This window comes from Schistocerca piceifrons, unplaced genomic scaffold (assembly GCF_021461385.2).
Source record: "Schistocerca piceifrons isolate TAMUIC-IGC-003096 unplaced genomic scaffold, iqSchPice1.1 HiC_scaffold_902, whole genome shotgun sequence".
Classification (NCBI taxonomy): domain Eukaryota; kingdom Metazoa; phylum Arthropoda; class Insecta; order Orthoptera; family Acrididae; genus Schistocerca; species Schistocerca piceifrons.
The window spans coordinates 1233233-1252138 of NW_025729171.1; positions in this window are offsets into that span (position 1 = coordinate 1233233).

An 18906-nucleotide genomic window follows, 5' to 3' on the forward strand; every position below is an offset into this window, starting at 1 on the left:
GCCTTCCAAAATTGAATTCAGTATAGCGCCAAAATTTTGATTGCAAAATGAGCTTGCCCCCGCCGCGTCATTAGACGTGACGTGGTCTCTCAGGTTTGGTTCGGAGTTGCTCCTTTCGGCGTTTGTGTGTATGTGTAGCAGGTTATTTTGATGCGTTTGCGTGTCTGTATTAATTTCTGTGTCTGACTGTGTCTGTGTATCCATGTTTGCATTACTTGATTGTTGTTCCATTGTGTATTGGTGTCGAGTTTTTACCATATCGTGAATAAATTGTGTGCAAGAAAAAAAATCGTTTAAACGCGTAGTGTGAAAATGTACTGCCTATGTGTGTGTTTAAATGACTGAGAATGATTGAGAGATGACTTTAAAGATCGAAAGTAGCATACGTGTTAATGGTGACTAGCCATGTTGCTTGAATCTTGTACAATGTCGGCCATATTGTGCAATCTAACTTGCGTATTGTTGGATCGGAATGTAATCTTCTGAATAATGAGATTTCGTGGAATTTAGAAAAAATTACTGAATGGAAACTGAATACTGAATTTAATGCTGAGAAAAATAATTTTGAATGAAAAATGTGCTTGGAATCAATTGTGGATGAGCAAGTGCTGCGTCTTACCGTACATGTCGTCTTGATTGCATTTCCAGTCCAAATTGTCTCCAGATTTTATTCGTTTTCTTCAATATTCTCATCACATAGTTTGTTGCTCGGTCAGGATGTACATGAAAAAGAACAATTAGTTGTAGTACAGATACAATAATGAGTCCTGGCACATAGTCGCCAGTGTAGCAAATAAAACATATAAAATAAAATGATGATAAAATATAATAATAGTAATTGAGGATTAAAATTTTACGCCGTGAATTTATCGAGCTTCGCACTTCCGAAGATGTACGGAACGTAGCCAGGGCTCATTATATATTTTTTTTGTAGCCAGAGTCTGATATCTGACCTCAGCATCAATCATGAAAATGGAGCGACTAAAACTACTAAAACAGAGCAAAGCATAAGATTAAATAAACATATATTCATTTCAACGTATACATTACGATATAAATTACACTTACGTAAAATTCTAGATAAATAATGGCAGATCATTCACAAATGAGAGCGACTTATTAATTCTGCGCCTCTTTTCTGCTAATAAATATCAATATGGCCAACTGTGGAGCCGCACAAAATATTAAGTCCTTCTAGGACAACGAATGAGATGAGAGTGTTGATGCCTACTCGCTGTGACAAGAGAGCGGTGTTAATTGCTTTATTTTGCATTCTCTTGTCTTAAAAAATCGATACATATAATCTAAGTTTACTAAATGAAATATTGTCTGTGCTCGAGTGCAAATGGTTCCTTAAAGAATCCAATACTGATCTCCCAGAAGACGCTCAAGGCAAATAACAAACAATGCGAAGATTTTCTCTTCTTGTCCTTAAGACGGCATTGTGCACATTTGTATTAAACCCCGACGCAATTTCTGTGTTTTATCGTCAATGTTAAGATCCAACGGATAGAGTAAAACTGCAGTTGTGCATCGGAATCTAATACTGATCTCTCAGGAAACGCTCAAAGCAAACCACAAACTATGAGAAGATTTGCTCTTCTTGTACTTATGTCGGCATTGTGCCTTTTCTATTAAATCCCGACGCAATTTCTGTGTTTCATCGCCAATGTGAGGGTCCAAGGGATATAGTAACGCTGCTGTAGTGCATCGGTATCTAATACTGATCTCCCAGGAAGCGCTCAAAGCAAACCACAAACAATGAGAAGATTTACTCCTCTTGTACTTAACTCGGCTAGGTGCCTTTTGTACTATATCCCGGCGATATTTCTGTGTTTCATCGTCAATGTGAAAGTCCAAGGGATAGAGTAAAGCTGCAGTTGTGCATCGGAATCTAATACTCATCTCCCAGGAAACGCTCAAAGCTAACCAGAAACGTTGAGAAAATTTACTCCACTTGTACTTATGCCGGCATTGTGCCTACTGTATTAAATCCCGACGCAATTTCTGTGTTTCATCGTCAATGCGAAGGTCCAAGGGATAGAGTAAAGCTGCAGTACTGCGTCGGAATCTAATTCTGATCCCCAGGAAACGCTAAAAGCAAACCACAAACAACGAGGAGATTTACTCCTCTTGTACTTAAGTCGGTATTGTGCCATTTGTATTAAATCCCGAAGCAATTTCTGGGTTTCATCGTCAATGTGAAGCTCCAAGGGATAGAGTAAAGCTGCAGTTGTGCTTCGGAACTAATACTGATCTCCCAGGAAACGCACAAAGCAAACCGCAAATAATGAGAGGATTTACTCTTTTTGTACTTAAGTCGGCATTCTGCCTTTTGTATTAAATCCCGACGAAATTTCTGTGTATCATCGTCAATGTGAAGGTCCAAGGGATAAAGTAAAGCTGCAGTAGTGCATCTGAATCCAATACTGATCTCCCAGGAAACGCTCAAGGCTAATAACAAACAATGAGTAAATTTACTCTTCTTGTCCTTTAGTCGGCATTGTGCTATTTGTATTAAATCCCGACGCAATTTCTGTGTTTCATCGTCAATGTTAAGATCCAAGGGATAGAGTATAGCTGCAGTAGAGCATCGGAATCTAATACTGATCTCTCAAGAAACGCTCAAAGCAAACCACAAACTATGAGAAGATTTGCCCTTTTTGTACTTAAGTCGGTATTGTGCCTTATGTATTAAATCCCGACGCAATTTCTGTGTTTCATCGTCAATGTGAAAGTCCAAGGGATAGAGTAAAGCTGCAGAATTGCATCGGACTCTAGTACTGGTCTCCCAGGAAACGCTCAAAGCATACCACAAACAATGTGAAGATTTTCTCTTCTTGTACTTAAGTCGGCATTCTGCCATTTGAATTAAATCCCGACGCAATTTCTGTGTGTCATCGTCAATGTGAGGGCCCAAGGGATATAGAAAAGCTGCTGTAGTGCATCGTAATCTAATACTGATATCATAGGAAACGCTTAAAGCAAACCACAAACGATGACAAGATTCACCCTTCTTGTACTTAAGTCGTCATTGTGCCTTTTGTGTTACATCCCGACGCAATATCTGTAAATCATCGTCAAAGTGAAGGTCCAAGGGATAGAGTAAAGCTGGAGTAGTTCACCGCAAACTAATACTGATTTCCCAGGACACGCTCAAAGCATACCATAAACAATGAGAACATTTACTCTTCTTGTACTTAAGTCGGCATTGTGAATTTTGTATTAAAGCCCGACGCAATTTCTGTGTTTCATCGTCAATGTGAAGGTCCAAGGGATAGAGTAAAGCTGCAGTAGTGCATCTGACTCTAATACTGATTTCCCAGGAAACGCTCAAAGAAAACCACAAACAGTGAGAAGATATTACTCTTCTTGTACATAAGTCGGCATTGCGCCTTTTGTATTAAATCCCGACGCAATTTCTTTGTTTCATCGTCAGGGTGACGGACCAAGGGATAGAGAAAAGCTGCAGTAGTGCATCGGAATCTAATACTGATCTCCAGGAAACGCTCAAAGCAAACAACAAGCAATGAGGAGATTTGCTCTTCTTGTACTTAAGTCGGCCCTGTGCCTTTTTTTATTAAATCACGACGCAATTTCTGTGTTTCATCGTCAATGTTAAGATCCAAGGGATAGAGTAAAGCTGCAATAGTGCATCGGAATCTAATACTGATCTCTCAAGAAAGGCTCAAAGCAAACCACAAACTATGAGAAGATTTGCTCTTTTTGTACTTAAGTCGGTATTGTGCCTTATGTATTAAATTCCGACGCAATTTCTGTGTTTCATCGTCAATGTGAAAGTCCAAGGGATAGACTAAGGCTGCAGTAGTGCATCTGAATGTAATACTGATCTCCCAGGTAACGCTCAAAGCAAACCACAAACAATAAGAAGCTTTTCTCTTCTTGTACTTAAGTCGGCATTGTGCCTTATGTATTAAATCCCGACGCAATTTCTTTGTTTCATCGTCAATGTGAGGGTCCAAGGCATCGAGTATAGCTGCAGTAGTGCATCGGAATCTAATACTGAGCTCCCCGGAAACGCTCAAAGAAAACCACAAACCATGAGAAGATTTGCTATTCTTGTACTTAAGTTGGCATAGTGCCTTTTGTTTTAAATCCCGACGCAATTTCTGTGTTTCATCGTCAATTGGAAGGTCCAAGGGATAGAGTAAAGCCGCAGAAATGTATCGGAATTTAGTACTGATCTCCCAGGAAACGCTCAAAGCATACCACAAACAATGTGAAGATTTTCTCTTCTTGTACTTAAATCGGCATTGTGCATTTTGTATTAAATCCCGACGCAATTTCTGTGTTTGATCGTCAATGTGAGGGTCCTAGGGATAGAGTAAAGCTGCAGTAGTGCAACGGAATCTAATACTGATCTCGCAGGAAACGCTCGAAGCTAACGACGATCAATGAGAAGATTTATTCTTCTTGTACTTAAGACGGCATTATGCCTTTTGCTTTAAATCCCGACGCCATTTCTGTGTTTCTTCGCCAATGCGAGGTTCCAAGAGATAGAGTAGAGCTGCAGTAGTGCATCGGAATCTAATACTGTTCTCCCAGGAAACGCTCAAAGCAAACCAAAAACAATGAGAAGATTTACTCTTCTTGTACTTACGTCGGATTTGTGCATTTTGTGTTAAATAAGAACGCAATATCTGTGTTTCATCGTCAATTCGAAGGTCCGAGGAATGGAGTAAGGTTGCAGTAGTGCATTGGAATCTAATACTGATCTCCCAGGAAACGCTCACTGAAACCACGAACAATGAGAAGATTTACACTTCTTCTACATAAGTTGGTGTTGTGCCTTTTATATTAAATCCCGACATAATTTCTGTGTTTCATTGTCAACGCAAAGGCCAAGGGATAGAGTAGTGCTGCAGTACTGCATCGGAATCTAATACTGATCCCCCAGGAAACGCTTAAAGCAAACTACAAACAAAGAAATGATTTACTCCTCTTCTAATTAACTCGGTATTTAGCCTTTTGTATTAAATCCCGACGCAATTTCTGGGTTTCATCGTCAAAGTGATGCTCCAAGGGATGGAGTAAAGTTGCAGTTGTGCTTCGGAACAAATTCTGATCTCACAGGAAACGCTCAAAGCAAACTACAAACAATGAGATGATTTAATCTTCTTGTACTTAAGTCGGCATTGTGCATTTTGTATTAAATCCCGACGCAATTTCTGTGTTTCATCGTCAATGTGAAGGTCCAAGGGATAGAATAAATCTGCAGAAGAGCATCGGAATCAAATACTGATCTCCCAGGAAACGTTCAAAGCAAACCACAAACAATGAGAAGATTTTCTCTTCTTGTACGTAAGTCGGCATTGTGCCTTTTGTATTAAATCTCGACGCAATTTCTGTGTTTCATCGTCAATGTGAAGGTCCAAGCGACATAGTAACGCTGCTGTAGTGCATCGGAATCTAATACTGATCTCCCAGGAAACGCTCAAAGCAAACCACAAACAATGACAAGATTTACTCTTCTTGTACTTAAGTCGGCATTGAACCTTTTGTATTATATCAACACGCAATTTCTGTGTTTCATCGTCAGTGTGGAAGTCCAAGGCATAGAGTATAGCTGCAGTGATGCATCGGAATCTAATAGTGATATCCCAGGAAACGCTCATAGCAAACCACAATCTATGAGAAGATTTACTCTTCTAGTACTGAACTCTTCATTGTGCCTTTTGCATTAAATCCCGACGCAATTTCTGTGTCTCATCGTCAATGTGTTGGTCCAAGGGATAGAGTAAAGCTGCAGTTGTGCATCGGATCTAATACTGATCTCCCAGGAAACGCTCAAAGCAAACAGCGAAAAATGAGAGGCTTTACTCTTCTTTAACGTAAGTCGACATTGTGCCATCTGCATTAAATCCCGACGCAATTGCTGAGTTTCATCGTCAATGTGAAGGTCCAAGTGATATAGTTAAGCTGCAGAAGTGCATCGGAATCTAATACTGATCTACCAGGAAACGCTCAAATCAAACCCTAAACAATGAGAAGATTTACTCTTATTGTACTTAAGTCGGCATTGTGCCTTTTGTATTAAATCAAGACGCAATTTCTGTGTTTCATCGTCAATGTGAAGGTCCAAGGGATAGAGTAAAGCTGCAGTAGTGCATCGGAATCTAATACTGTTCTCCCAGCAAACGCAAAAACAAAAAAAACAAAAATAAGAAGATTTCCTCTTGTTGTATTTAAGTCGGCACTGTGCCTTTTGTGTTAAATCAATACGCAATTTCTGTGTTTCATCGTCAATGAGAAGGTCCAAGGTATAGAGTAAAGCTGCAGTAGTGCATCGGAATCTAATACTGATCTCCCAGGAAACTCTCAAAACAAAACACAAACAATGACAAGATTCACTCTTCTTGTACTTAAGTCGTCATTGTGCCTTTCGTGTTTTAATCCCGACGCAATATCTGTCTTTCATCGTCAAAGTGAAGGTCCAAGGGATGGAGTAAAGTTGGAGTAGTACACCTGAATCTAATACTGATCTCCCAGGAAGCGCTCAAAGCAAATCATAAACAATGACATCATTTACTCTTCTTGTACTTAAGTCGGCATTGAACCTTTTGTATTATATGAAGACGCAATTTCTGTGTTTCATCGTCAATGTGGAAGCCCAAGGGATAGAGTAAAGCTGCAGTGATGCATCGGAATCTAATAGTGATATCCCAGGAAACGCTCAAAGCAAACCACAAACTATGAGAAGATTTACTCTTCTAGTACTGAAATCGTCATTGTGCCTTTTGCATTAAATCCCGACGCAATTTCTGTGTTTCATCGTCAATGTGAAGGTCCAAGGGATATAGTAAAGCTGCAGAAGTGCATCGGAATCTAATACTGATCTCCCAGGAAACGCTCAAAGCAAACCACAAACAATGAGAAGATTTACTCTTCTTGTACATAAGTCGGCATTGTGCCTTTTGTATTAAATCAAGACGCAATTTCTGTGTTTCATCGTCAATGTGAAGGTCCGAGGTATAGAGTAAAGCTGCAGTAGTGCATCGGGCTCTAATACCGATCCCCCAGAAAACGCTCCAAGCTAACCAGAAACAATGAGAAGATTTAACCTTTTTGTACTTACGTCGGCATTGTGCCTTTTGTATTAAATCCCGACGCAATATCTGAGTTTCATCGTCAATGTGAATGTTCAAGGGATAGAGTAAAGCTGCAGTAGTGCATCGGATTGTAATACTGATCTCCCAGGAAACGCACAAAGCAAACAACTAACAATGAGATGATTTGCTCTTCTTGTACTTAAGTCGACATTGTGCCTTTTGTATTAAATCCGGGTGCAATTCCTGTGCTTCGTCGTCAATGTAAATGTCCAAGGGATTGAGCAAATCTGCAGTAGTGCATCGGAATCCAATACTGATCTCCCATGAAACGCTCAAAGCGAACCACAAACAATGAGAATATATACTCTTCTTGTACTTAAGTCTTCATTGTGCCTTTTGTACTAAATCCCGACGTAATTTCTGTGTTTCATCGTCAATGTGAATGTCCAAGGGAAATAGTAAAGCTGCACTAGTGCATCGGAATCTAATACTGATCTCCCATGAAACGTTCAAAGCAAACCACAAACAATGAGAAGATATACTCCTCTTGTACTTACGTTGGCATTGTGCCTTTTGCATTAAATCCCGACACAATTCCTGTGTTTCGTCGTCAATGTAAATGTCCAAGGGATAGAGTAAAGCTGCAGTAGTGCATCGGAATCCTATACTGATCTCTCATGAATCGCTCAAAGCAAACCACAAACAATGAGAATGTATACTCTTCTTGTACTTAAGTCTTCATTGTTCCTTTTGTATTAAATCACGACGCAATTTCTGTGTTTCACCGTCAATGTGAAGGTCCAAGGGAAAGAGTCAAGCTGCAGTAGTGCATCGGAATCTAATACTGATCTCCCATTAAACGCTCAAAGCAAACCACTAACAATGAGAAGATTTACTCTTCTCTTACTTAAGTCGGCATTGTGCCTTTTGTATTAAATCCCGCCGCAATTTCTGTGTTTCATCGTCAATGTGAGTATCCAAGGGATAGGGTTAAGCTGCAGTAGTGCATCGGAATCTAATACTGAGCTCCCAGGAAACGCTCAAAGCAAACCACAAACAACGAGAAGATTTACTCTTCTTGCACTTAAGTCGGCATTGTGCCTTTTGTATGAAATCCCGACGCAATTTCTGTGTTTCGTCGTCAATGTGAAGGTCCAAGGGATAGAGCAATGCTGCACTAGTGCATCGGAATGTAATACTGATCTCTCAGGAAACGCTCAAAGCAAACCAAAACCAATGAGAAGATCTACTTTTCTTGTACTTACGTCGGCATTGTGCATTTTGTATTAAATCCCGACGGAATATCTGTGTTTCATCGATAATGTGAAAGTCCTGGAATACAGTAAAGCTGCAGTAGTGCATCGGATTGTAATACTGATCTCCCAGGAAACGCTCAAAGCAAACAACTAACAATGAGATGATTTGCTCTTCTTGTTATTAAGTCGGCATTGTGCCTTTTGTATTAAATCCGGATGCGATTCCTGTGCTTCGTCGTCAATGTAAATGTCCAAGGCATTGAGCAAATCTGCAGTAGTGCATCGGAATCCAATACTGATCTCTCATGAAACGCTCAAAGCAAACCACAAACAATGAGAATATATACTCTTCATTTACTTAAGTCATCATTTTCCTTTTGTATTAAATCCCGACGCAATTTCTGTGTTTCATTGTCAATGTGAATGTCCATGGGATAGAATCAAGCTGCATTACTGCTTCGGAATCTAATACTGATCTTCCATTAAACGCTTAAAGCAAACTACAAACAATGAGAAGATTTACTCTTCTCTTACTTAAGTCGGCATTGTGCCTTTTGTATTAAATCCCGACGCAATTTCTGTGTTTCATCGTCAATGTGAGTATCCAAGGGATAGGGTAAAGCTGCAGTAGTGCATCGGAATCTAATACTGATCTCCCAGGAAACGCTCAAAGCAAACCACAAACAATGAGAAAATATACTCTTCTTGCACTTAAGTCTTCATTGTTCCTTTTGTATTAAATCCCGACGCAATATCTGTGTTTCATCTTCAATGTGAAGGTCCAAGGGATAGAGTCAAGCTGCAGTATTGCATCGGAATCTAATACTGATCTCCCATTAAACGCTCAAAGCAAACCACAAACAATGAGAAGATTTACTCTTCTCTTACTTAAGTCGGCATTGTGCATTTTATATTATATCCCGACGCAATCTCAGTTTTTCATCGTCAATGTGAAGGCCAAAGGATGGAGTAAAGCTGCAGTAGCGCATCGGAATCTAATACTGATCTCCCATGAAACGCTCAAGTCAAACCACAAACAATGAGAGGATTTACTCTTGTCTTACTTAAGTCGGCATTGTGCCTTTTGTAATATATCCCGACGCAATCTCAGTGTTTCATCGTCAATGTGAAGGTCCAAAGGATGGAGTAAAGCTGCAGTAGTGCATCGGAATCTAATACTGATCTCCCATGAAACGCTCAAGGCAAACCACAAACAATGAGAGGATTTACACTTCTCTTACTTAAATCGGCATTGTGCCTTTTCTATTAAAGCCCGACGCAATTTCTGTGTTTCGACGGCAATGTGAAAGTCCAAGGGATAGAGTAAAGCTGCAATAGTGCATCGGATTCTAATGCTGATCTCCCATGAAACGCTCAAAGCAAACCACAAACTATGAGAAGATTTACTCTTCTTGTACTTAAGTCGGCATTGTGCCTTTTGTATGAAATCCCGACACAATTTCTGTGTTTCGTCGTCAATGTGAAGGTCCAAGGGATAGAGTAATGCTGCAGTAGTGCATCGGAAACTAATACTGTTCTCCCAGGAAACGCTCAGAGCAAACCAAAAACAATGAGAAGATATACTCTTCTTGTACTTAGGTCGGCATTGTGCATTTTGTATTAAATCTCGACGGAATTTCTGTGTTTCATCGATAATGTGAAAGTCCTGGGATACAGTAAAGCTGCAGTAGTGCATCGGAATCTAATACTGATCTCCCAGGAAACGCTCAAATCAAACCGTAAGCAATGAGAAGATATACTCCTCTTGTACTTAAATCGGCATTGTGCATTTTGTATTATATCCCGTCGCAATTTCTATTTCATCGTCAATGTGAAGGTCCAAGGGATGGAGTAAAGCTGCAGTAGTGCATCAGAATCTAATACTAATGTCCCAGAAACGCACAAAGCAAACCACAAACAATTAGAGGATTTACTCTTCTTGTACTTAAGTCGGAATTGTGCATTTTGTATTAAATACCGACGCAATTTCAGTGTTTCATCGACTATGTGACATTCCAAGGGATACAGTAAAGCTGCAGTAGTTCATCGGAATGTAATACTGATCTCCAAGGAAACGCTCAAAGCAAACCGCAAACAATGTGAAGATTTGCTTTCTTGTACTTAAGTCTGCTTTGTGCCTTTTGTATTAAATCCCGACGCAATTTCTGTGTATCATCGTCAATGTGAAGGTCCAAGGGATAGTGTAAAGCTGCAGTAGTGCATCGGAATCTAATACCCATCTCCCAGTAATTGCTCAAAGCAAGCCACTAAAAATGAGAAGATTTAGTCTTCTTGCACTTAAGTCATCGTTGTGCCATTTGTATTAAATCCCGACAAAATTTCTGTGGTTCATCGTCAATGTGAAGGACCAAGGGATAGAGTAAAGCTGCAGTTGTGCATCGGAATCTAGTGCTTATCTCCCAGGAAACGTTCAAATCAAGCCAGAGACAATGAGAAGATTCAGTCTTCTTGTACGTAAGTCGGCAATGTGCCTGTTGTTTTAAATCCCGACACGATGTCTGTGTTTCATCCTCAATGTGAAGGTCCAAGGGATAGAGTAAAGCTGCAGTAGAGCATCGGAATGTAATTCTGATCTCCCACGAAACGCTCAAAGCAAACCACAAAGAATGAGAAGATTTACCCTTCTTGTACTTAAGTCGGCATTGTGCATTTTCTATTTAATCCCGACGCCATTTCTGTGTTTCATCGTCAATGTGAAGCTCCAAGGGATAGAGTAAAGCTGCAGTAGTGCATCGGAATCTAATACTGAAGTCCCAAAAAACGCTCAAAGCAAACCGGATGCAACGAGAAGATTTACTCTTCTTGTTTTAAGTCGGCATTGTGCCTTTTGTATTGAATCACGACACAAAAACTGTGTTTCATCGTCAATCTGAAGGTCCAAGGGAAAGAGTAAAGCTCCAGTAGTGCATCGGAATCCAATATTTATCTCCCAGGAAACGCTCAAGGCAAACCACAAACAATGAGAAGATTTACTCTTCTTGTACTTAAGTCGGCATTGTGCCCCTTGTATTAAATCCCGACGCTATTTCTGTGTTTCATCGTCAATGTGAAGGTCCAAGGGAGTAAAGCTGCAGTAGTGCATCGGAATCTATTTCTGATTTCCCAGGAAACGTTAAAAGCAAACCATAAAGAATGGGAAGATATACCCTTCTTGTACTTAAGTCGGCATTGTGCCTTTTGTATTAATCCCGAGGGAATTTCTGTGTTTTATCATCAATGTGAAGGTCCATGGGCTAGAGTAGAGCTGCAGTAGTCCATCGGAATCTTATCCCCCAGGAAACGCTGTCATCAAACTAGAAAGAAAGAGAATGTTTACTCTTCTGGTACTTAAGCCGGCAATGTGGCTTTTGTATTAAATCCCGACGCAATTTCTGTGTTTCTTCGTCAATTTGTAGGTCCATGGGATAGAGTAAAGCTGCAGTAGTGCATCGGAATCTAATACTGATCTCCCAGGAAACGCTGAGAACAAACCACAAACAATGAGAAGATTTTCTCTTCTTGTACTTACGTCGGCATTGTGCATCTTGTATTAAATCCCGACGCAATATCTGCGTTAAATCGTCAATGTGAAGGTCCAAGGGATTGAGTAAAGCTGCAGTAGTGCATCGGAATCTAATACTGATCCCCCAGGTAACGCTCAAAGCAAACCACAAACAATGAGAAGATTAATTCCTCTTGTACTTAAGTCGGCATTGTGTCTTTTGTATTAAGACCCGTTGCAATTTCTGTGTTTTTTCGTTATTGTGAAGATCCAAGGGATAGGGTGGAGCTGCAGTAGTTCATCGGAATCTAATACTGATCTCCCAGGAAACGCTCAAAGCAAACTACAGACAAAAAGAATATTTACTCTTCTTGTACTGAAGTCGACATTGTGCCTTTTGTATTATATCCCGAAGCAATTTATGTGTTTCATCATCAATGTGAAGGTCCAAGGGATAGAGTAAAACTGCAGTAGTGGTTCGGAATCTTGTACGGATTCCACAGGAAACGCTCAAAGAAAACCACAAACAATTAGAAGATTTACTCTCCTTGTACTTAAGTCGGCATTCTGCCTCTTGTATTAAATCTCGATTCATATCCTGTGTTTCATCGTCAATGTGAAGGTCCAACGGATAGAGCAAAGCCGCAGTAGTGCACCGGAATCTAATACTGAGATCCCAGGAAACGCTCAAAGCAAACCAAAAACAATCAGAAGATTAGCTCTTCTTGTACTTTTGTCGGCATTGTGCCTTTTGAATTAAATCCCGACGCAATTTCTCTGTTTCATCGTCAATGTTAAGGTCCAAGGGATAGAGTAAAGCTGCAGTAGTGCATCGGAATCTATTACTGATCTCCCAGGACACGCTCAGGCAATATACAAACACAAAGAATATTTACTCTTCTCGTACTGAAGTCGACATTGTGCCTTTTGTATTAAATCCCGAAGCAATTTCTGTGTTTCATCGTCAATGTGAAGGTTGTAGTGATACTTGTAGAGTAAAGCTGCAGTAGTACATCGGAATCTAATACTTATCTCCCCGGAAACGCTCAAATCAAACCACAAACAATTAAAGATTTACTCTTCTGGTACGTAAGTCGGCAATATGCCTTTTGTACTAAATCCCGACGCGATTTATATGTTTCATCGTCAATGTGATGGTCCAAGGGATAAAGTAAAACTGCAGGATTTAATACAAAAGGCCCAATGCCGACTTAAGTACAAGAAGAGCAAGGCTTCTCAATGTTTGTGGTTTGCTTGGAGCGTTTCCTGGAAGACCAGTATTAGATTTCGATGCACCACATCAGGTTTACTCTATCACTTGGACCTTCACGTTTACTATGAAACACATAAATTGCGTCGGGATTTAATACAAAGTCACATTGACGACTTAAGTTCAAGAAGAGTAAATCTTTCTGTGTTTTATCGTTAATGCGAAGGTCCAAGATATAGAGTAATGCTGCAGTTGTGCATCGGAATCCAATACTTATCTCCCAGGAAACGCTGTAATCAAATGAGAAACAATTAGAAGGTTTACTCTTCTAGTACTTATGTCGGCATTGTGCACTTTGTATTAAATCCCGACGCAATTTCTGTTTTCCATCGGCAATGAGAAGGTCCAAGGGATAGAGTAAAGCTGCAGTAGTGCATCGGAATCTAGTACTGATGTCCTAGGAAAAGCTCAAACATAACCACAAACAATCAGAAGATTTACTCATCTTGTACGTAAGTCTGCACTGTGCCTTTTGGTTTAAATCCCGACGCAATTTCTGTATTTCATCATCAATGTGAAGGTCAAGGGGTAGCGGAGTGCTGCAGTAGTGAATCGGAATCTAATGCTGATCTCCCAGGAAACGCCCAAAGCAAACCACAAACAATGAGAAGATTTAGTCTTCTTGTACTTAAGTCGGCATGGTGCCTTTTGTATTAAATCCCGACGCAATTTTTGTGTTTCATCGTCAATGTGAAGGTCCAAGGGATAGAGTGAAGCTGCAGTAGTGCAATGGAATCTAGTACTGATCTCCCAGGAAACGCTCAGAGCAAACCAAAAACAATGAGAAGATTTACTCTTCTTGTACTTAAGTCGGCGTTGTGCCTTTTCTATTAAATTCCGACGCAATTTCTGTGTTTCATCGTCATTGTGAATGTCCAAGGGATAGAGTAAAGCTGCAGTAGTGCATCGGAAACTAATACTGATCACCCAGGAAACGCTCAAAGCAAACCACAAACAATGAGGAGATTTAACCATCTTGCACTTAAGTCGGCATTATGCCTTTTGCATTAAATCCCGACGAAATTTCTGAGTTTCATCATCAATGTGAATGTTTAAGGGATAGAGTAAAGCTGCAGTAGTGCATCGGAATCTAATGCTGATCTCCCAGGAAACGTCAAAGTAACCCACAAACAATGAGAAGATTTACTCTTCTTGTACTTAAGTCGGCATTGTGCCTTTTGTATAAAATTACGATGCAATTTCTGTATTTCATCGTCAATGTGAAGGTCCATGGGATGGAGTAAAGCTGCAGTAGTGTTTCGGAATGTAATACTGATCTCCCAGGAAACGCTCAAAGCAAACCACGAACAACGAGGAGATTTACTCTTCTTCAACTGACGTCGGCATTGTGCTTTTGTATTAAATCCCGACGCAATCTCTGTGTTTCATCGTCAATCCGAAGGTCCAAGGAATTGAGTAAAGCTGCATTACTGCATCGGAATCTAATACTGATCTCCCAGGAAACGCTCACAACAAAGAACATACAATGAGAAGATTTACTCTTTTTGAACTTAAGTCGGCATTGTGCTTTTGTATTCAATCCCGACGCAATATCTGTGTTTCATCGTCAGTGTGAAGGTCCAAGGGATAGAGTAAAGCCGCAGTGGTGTATCGGAATCTAATACTAATCTCCCAGGAAACGCTTAAATAATCCACAAACAATGAGTAGATTTAACCTTCTTGTACCTAAGTCGGCATTGTGCGTTTTGTATTAAATCGCGACGCAATTTCTGAAATTCATCTTTAATGTGAATGTTCAAGGGATAGAGCAAAGCTGCAGTAGTGCATCGTAATCTAATGCTGATCTCCCAGGAAATGCTCAGAGCAAACCACAAACAATTTTCCATCATATCCCGACGCGATTTCTGTGTTTCATCGTCAATGTGATGGTCCAAGGGGTAGAGGAGTGCTGCAGTAGTGAATCGGAATCTAATGCTGATCTCCCAGGAGACGCCCAAAGCAAACCACAACCAATGAGAAGATTTACTGTTCTTGTACTTAAGCCGGCATTGTGCCTTTTGCATTAAATTCGGATGCAATTTCTGTGTTCCATCGACAATATAAAGGGCCATGGGATAGAGTTTACTGCAGTAGTGTTTCGGAATGTAATACTGGTCTCCTAGGAAACGCTCAAAGGAAACCACAAACAATGAGAAGATTTAACCTTCTTGTACTTAAGTCGGCATTGTGCATTTTGTATTAAATCCCGACGCAATTTCTGTGTTCGATCGTCAATGAGAAGGTCCAAGGGATGGAGAAAAAGCTGCAGTAGTGCACAGGAATCTAGGACTGATGTCCCAGGAAACGCTCAAAGCAAACCACAAACAATTTTGCATTATATCCCGACGCAATTTCTGTGTTTCATCGTAAATGTGATGGTCCAAGGGACAGAGTAATGCTGCAGTAGTGCAACAGAATCTAATGCTGATCTCCCGAGAAAAGCACAAAGTAAAGCACAAACAATGCGATGATTTACTCTTCTTGTACTTAAGTCGGCATTGCGCCTTTTGTATTAAATCCCGACGCCATTTCTGTGTTTCATCGTCATTGTGAAGGTCCAAGGGATGGTGTAAAGCTGCTGTGGTGCAATGGAATCTAGTACTGTTCTCCCAGGAAACGCTCAGAGCAAACCACAGACAATGAGAAGGTTTACTCTTCTTGTACTTGAGACGGCATTGTGCCAATTGTATTAAATTCTGACGCAATTTCTGTGTTTCATCGTCATTGTGAAGGTCCAAGGGATAGAGTAAAGCTGCAGTAGTGCACCGGAATCTAATACTGAACTCCCAGAAACGCTCAAAGCAAACCAAAACCAATGAGAAGATTTACTCTTCTTGTACTTACGTCGGCATTGTGCATTTTGTATTAAATCCCGACACAATTTCTATGTGTCATCGTCAATGTGAAGGTCCGAGGGATAGAGCAATGCTGCAGTAGTGCATCGGAATCTAATGCTGATCTCCAAAGAGACGCACAAAGTAGAGCACAAACAATGAGAAGATTTACTCTTCTTGTACTTAAGACGGGATTGTGCCTCTTGTATTAAATCCCGACGCAATATCTGCGTTTCATCATCAATGTGAAGGTCCAAGGGATTGAGTAAAGCTGCAGTACTGCATCGGAATCTAATACTGATCTCCCAGGAAAGGCTCAAATCAAACAACAAACAATGAGAAGATTAATTCCTCTTGTACTTAAATCGGCATTGTGTCATTTGTATTAAGTCCCGTCGCAATTTCTGTGTTTCATAGTAAATCTGAATGTCCAAGGGCTAAAGTAAAGCTGCAGTAGTGCAACGGAATCTAATACTGATCCCCCAGGTAACGCTCAAAGCAAACCACAAACAACGAGAAGATTCACTCTACTTGTACGTAAGTCGGCATTGTGCCTTTTGTGCTAAATCCCGACGCAATTTCTGTGTTTCATCCTCAATGTGAAGGTCCAAGGGATACAGTAATGCAGCAGTAGTGTATCCCAATCTAATACTGATCTCCCAGGAAACGCTCAAAACAATCCACAAACAATGAGAAGATTTAACCTAAGACGGCATTGTGCGTTTTGTATTACATCGCAACGCTATTTCTGAGCCTCAACTTTAATGTGAATGTTTAGGGATAGAGTAAAGCTGCAGTAGTGCATCGTAATCTAATACTGATCCCACAGGAAACGCTCATAGCAAACCACAAACAATGAGAAGATTTGCTCTTCTTGTACTTAAGTCGGCATTGTGATTTTTGTATTAAATGCCGACGCAATTTCTGTGTATCATCGTCAATGTGAATTCCCAAGGGATACCTGTAGAGTAATGCTGCAGTCGTGCATCGGAATCTAATACTTATCTTCCAGGAGACACGAAAAATCAAACCAGAAACAATGAGAAGTTTAACTCTTCTGGTACGTAAGTGGGCAATGTGCCTTTTGTATTAAATCCTGACGCCATTTCTGTGTTTCATCATCAATGTGAAGGTCCAAGGGATAGAGTAAAGCTGCGGTAGTGTATCGGAACCTAATTCTGATCTCCCAGGAAACGCCTCAAGCAAACCACAAACAATGAGAAGATTCACTCTTCTTGTACTTAAGTCGGCATTGTGCCTTTTGTATTAAATCCCGACGCAATTTCTGTGTTACATCGTCAATGTTCAGGTCCAAGGGATTGAGTAAAGCTGCGGTAGTGCATCGGAATCTAATACTGATCTCCCAGGAAACGCTCAAAGCAAACCACAAACAATGAGAAGATTTTCTCTTCTTGTCCTTAATTCGGCATTATGCAATTTTTACTAAATCCCAGCGCAATTTCTGTGTTTAATCGGCAATGTGAAGGTCCAAGGGATAGAGTAAAGCTGCAGTAGTGCATCGGAATCTATTACTGATCTCCCAGGAAACGCTCAAAGCCAACTACAGACAAAAAAAATGTTTACTCTTCTTGTACTGAAGTCGACATTGTGCCTTTTGTATTATATCCCGAAGCAATTTCTGTGTTTCATCGTCAATGTGAAGGTCCAAGGGATAGAGTAAAACTGCACTACTGCATCGGAATCTAATACTGATCCCCCAGGAAAAGCTCATAGCAAACCACAAACAATGAGAAGATTATGTCTTCTTGTACATAAGTCAGCATTGTGTCTTTTGTATTAAATCCCGTCGCAATTTCGGCATTTAACCGTCAATGTGAAGATCCAAGGGATAGAGTAAAGCAGCAGTAGTGCATCGGAATCTAATGCTGATCTCCCAGGAAACGCTCAAAGCAAACCAAAAACAATCAGAAGATTAGCTCTTCTTGTTCTTTTGTCGGCATTGTGCCTTTTGAATTAAATCTCGACGTAATTTCTCTGTTTCATCGTCAATGTTAAGGTCCAAGGGATAGAGTAAAGCTGCAGTAGTGCATCGGAATCTATTACAGATCTCCCAGGACACGCTCTAGCAAACTACAAACACAAAGAGTATTTACTCTTCTTGTACGGATGTCGGCATTGTGCTTTTTGTATTTAATCCCGAAGCAATTTCTGTGTTTCATCATCAATGTGAAGGTCGTAGGGACACCTGTAGAGTAAAGCTGCAGAAGTGCATCGGTATCTAATACTAAACTCCCAGGAAACGCTCAAAGCAAACCACAAACAATGAAAAGATTTACTCTTCTTGTACATAAGTCGGCATTGTGCCTTTTGTATTAAATCCCGACGCAATTTCTGTGATTCATCGTCAATGTGAAGGTCCAAGGGATAGAGTAAAGCTGCAGTAGTGCATCGGAATCTAATACTGATCTCCCAGTAAACGCACAATGCAAACCACAAACAATGAGATGATTTACTCAATTTGTACTTATGTCGGCATTTTGTTTTTTGTATTAAATCCCAACGCAATTTCTGCGATTCATCGTCAATGTGAAGGTCCAAGAGATAGAGTAAAGCTGCAGTAGTGCATCGGAATGCAATACTGATCACCAAGGAAACGCTCAAAGCAAACCACAAACAATGAGATGATTTACTCAATTTGTACTTATGTCGGCATTTTGTTTATTGTATTAAATCCCAACGCAATTTCTGCGATTCATCGTCAATGTGAAGGTCCAAGAGATAGAGTAAAGCTACAGTAGTGCATCGGAATCTAATACTGATCTCCCGGGTAACGCTCAAAGCAAACCACAAACAATGAGAAGATTCACTCTACTTGTACTTATGTCGGCATTGTGTCTTTTGTGTTAAATCCCGACGCACTTTCTGTGTTTCATCCTCAATGTGAAGGTCCAAGGGATACAGTAATGCAGCAGTAGTGTATCGCAATCTAATACTGATCTCCCAGGAAACGATC